At 42.8% G+C, this 3,412-nt stretch overlaps 1 protein-coding gene across 1 annotated transcript in view; it reads right to left on the minus strand.

The window, feature by feature from the left end:
* Positions 1 to 3,412, minus strand: part of LOC122551910 — a 162,593-nt gene that overhangs the window by 63,428 nt on the left and 95,753 nt on the right. The gene's annotated exons all lie outside the window — the stretch shown is intronic.

The following is a 3,412-nucleotide window of genomic DNA, read 5'->3' on the forward strand; positions in this document are numbered from 1 at the left end:
GGGGGGGGGGGGGGGGGGGGGGGGTTAGAGAGTGTTAGTGAGAACAGGTGATAATGAGAGCTTGCCCCAGTTGGGAAGTAATCTGAGATTTGGAAAGGTTTCGTCCTTACCTCCATGCTTTGCCCCTCGTTCCCCTGTTTAACAAAGTCAGGTATTCTAAATGCTGCCTTCACCATCTCATCAACTCGCCCTGCCACTATCAAACATTTCTGAGTCTCTCTGCTTTCTCACCCCCAACAATATACAACCATTTCGATTATATTGTCTCTCACATTCTCCCGAAGTACATTACTTCCTACTTGCTCACAATAAATGGCACCTACCATATTGTGATAAAGGTGTATGATGTATATGATCATCATTTGGGAATTTGGAATTTTAAAGTAGAAATATTAGGTTTCAGTTCAACAAAGGTATTTTCAAGCAGTCAGAAAGACATTTGGAATAGTGAATACATCATTTACAAGAGAACATGCATTTCAGTCAAATGCCCAGCAGAGTACAAAGGTGCTACTGATAAAGATTTTAAAAAGAGGAACATTTACAACATGCAGAGTAAACAGATCAGGAGGCATTATTTCAGTTTGAGTTTAGTTCAGAAGAATCAAGCATTCAATGTAGGAGAACAGCTCCATCTTAGCAGAGGAACCAAGTTTGAGTTCAAGAGCATACTTTCACCCGAACAGAACATTTTTATTTTGTGAAGCCTCCAGGTTGCAAAAATTTGTATAAACGTTTTCAAGTTGTCAGAATGGAAATTCAGGGATCTGAACTGGGAATGGGTCATAACATTCTTGGCATTCCAAAGGGAAACAGGAACAGTCAATTAATAATAAATTAGAGAGTTGAGATAGGAGTGGCATTTTTCTAAGATTGAGTAAATGAAAAAGATATTGTTGGAATTATGTGTTGAATCTTTGTTATAGCTGTTTGTGTTAAGATCTTTTCAAATTGATTTACATACATATATGGAGAAAGTGAGGACTGCAGATGCTGGGGATCAGAGCTTAAAAATGTTTTGCTGGAAAAGCGTAGCAGTTCAGGCAGCATCAAAGGAACAGGAGAATCGACGTTTCGGGCATAAGCCCTTCTTCAGGGCTTATCGATTCTCCTGTTCCTTTGATGCTGCCTGACCTGCTGTGCTTTTCCAGCAACACATTTTTAAGCTTACATACATATATTCCTATAATATAGCCTTGCTTTATCTCTTTCTTTAGTGTAATGAAGTTGTGCTGTTTTGTTAAAGAATACTGGCAGCCTCATAATCAATATGTTCAGTGACAGATCACCGGGGAAACAATTGAAACATTCATATGATCTATCAAGCCAGTTTTTACTCTGGGGTTTGACTTGTCTAGTATTACCATTAGTTGGATTCATAAAAAAGTAGGGGCCCTTTGTAAGATAGGACTTCACAAAATTTGAGAGAGATTTGTGTCGCTCTTAAAGAAATTAGCTCATGGAAGTCCTGGACATAAAGCAAGAATGCTGTTTTGAAGTATATTACACAGACTAGAATTTCAAAATAGTTTTCGATAGTGATAAAACCTTTCTGGAGTAGAAGTCACAACAATGGATTATTTGATATCTTTGGCTAAAGCTAAATTGAAAAAACTGAAGAGGTCATGTTGCAGCTGGACAGGACATTGGTTAAGCCACTTTTGGAATATTGTGTGCAATTCTGATCTCTCTCCTATAGTAAAGATGTCGTGAAGCTTGAAAGAGTTCAGAAAACATTTACAAGGATGTTGCCAGGGTTGGAGGATTTGAGCTGTAGGGAGAGGCTGAATAAGATGGGGCTGTTTTCCCTATAGGGAGAGGCTGAATAGGCTGGAGGCTGAGGGGTGACCTTATAGAGGTTTATAAAATCACAAGGGACATAAATAGGGTAAATAGACAAGGTATTTTTGCTGGGGTGGAGGAATCCAGAACTAGAGAGCATGGGTTTAGGGTGAGAGGGGTAAAATTTAAAAGGGACCTAAGGGGCAACTTTTTCATGCAGAGGGTGGTGTGTATATGGAATAAGCTGCCTGAGGAAGTCATGGAGCTTGGGTTCAACATTTAAAAGGCATCTGGCTGGGTCCTTGAATAAGAAAGTTTTAGAGGGATATGGGCCAAGTAGTGACAAATGGGACTAGATTGATTTAGGATATTTGAGAGATACTAGGAGTTGGGGCAGCACAGTAGCTCAGTGGTTAGCACTGCTGCCTCACAGCGCCAAGGATATAGGTTCGATTCTGGCCTCAAGTAGCTGCCTGTATAGAGTTTGCACGTTCTCTCTGTGTCTTCATCGGTTTCTTCTGGGAGCTCGGGTGTCTTCCCACAATCCAATTTAGCTAAATTGCCCCTAGTGTTCAGACATGTGTAGGCGAGGTGCAATAATCAGGGGTAAATAGGGCAGCGGCATGGGCCTGGGTGGGCTACTCTTTGGAGGCTCGTTGTGGACTTGTTGGGCCAATGGACCAGTTTCCACACTGTAGGGAATCTATGAAGGAGTTGGGCAGAAGGACCTGTTTCCACACTGTTGGGAATCTATGAAGGGGTTGGGTGGAACGTCCTGTTTCCACACTGTTGGGAATCTATGAAGGAATTGGGCCAATGGAACTGTTTTCACACTGTAGGGAATCTATGAAGGAATTGGGCGGAAGGACCTGTTTCCACACTGTTGGGAATCTATGAAAGAGTTGGGCGGAAGGACCTGTTTCCACACTGTAGGGAATCTATGAAGGGGTTGGGTGGAACGTCCTGTTTCCACACTGTTTGGGAATCTATGAAGGAATTGGGCCAATGGAACTGTTTTCACACTGTTGGGAATCTATGAAGGAGTTGGGCAGAAGGACCTGTTTCCACACTGTAGGGAATTTTTGAAGGGGTTGGGTGGAACGTCCTGTTTCCACACTGTTGGGAATCTATGAAGGAATTGGGCCAATGGAACTGTTTTCACACTGTTGGGAATCTATGAAGGAGTTGGGCGGAAGGACCTGTTTCCACACTGTAGGGAATCTATGAAGGAGTTGAGCAGAAGGACCTGATTCCACACTGTAGGGAATCTATGAAAGAGTTGAGCAGAAGGACCTGTTTCCACACAGTAGGGAATCTATGAAGCAGTTGGGCCAAAGGGCCTGTTTCCACACTGTTGGGAATCTATGAAGGAGTTGGGCGGAAGGACCTGTTTCCACACTGTAGGGAATCTATGAAGGAGTTGGGCCAATGGAACTGTTTGCACACTGTTGGGAATCTATGAAGGAGTTGGATGGAAGGACTTGTTTCCACACTGTAGGGAATCTATGAAGGAGTTGGGCCAAAGGACCTGTTTCCACACTGTTGGGAATCTATGAAGGAGTTGGATGGAAGGACTTGTTTCCACACTGTAGGGAATCTATGAAGGAGTTGGGCCAAAGGACCTGTTTCC

The sequence above is a fragment of the Chiloscyllium plagiosum genome, chromosome 7 (genome assembly GCF_004010195.1).
Source record: "Chiloscyllium plagiosum isolate BGI_BamShark_2017 chromosome 7, ASM401019v2, whole genome shotgun sequence".
In the NCBI taxonomy this organism is placed as follows: Eukaryota; Metazoa; Chordata; class Chondrichthyes; order Orectolobiformes; family Hemiscylliidae; genus Chiloscyllium; species Chiloscyllium plagiosum.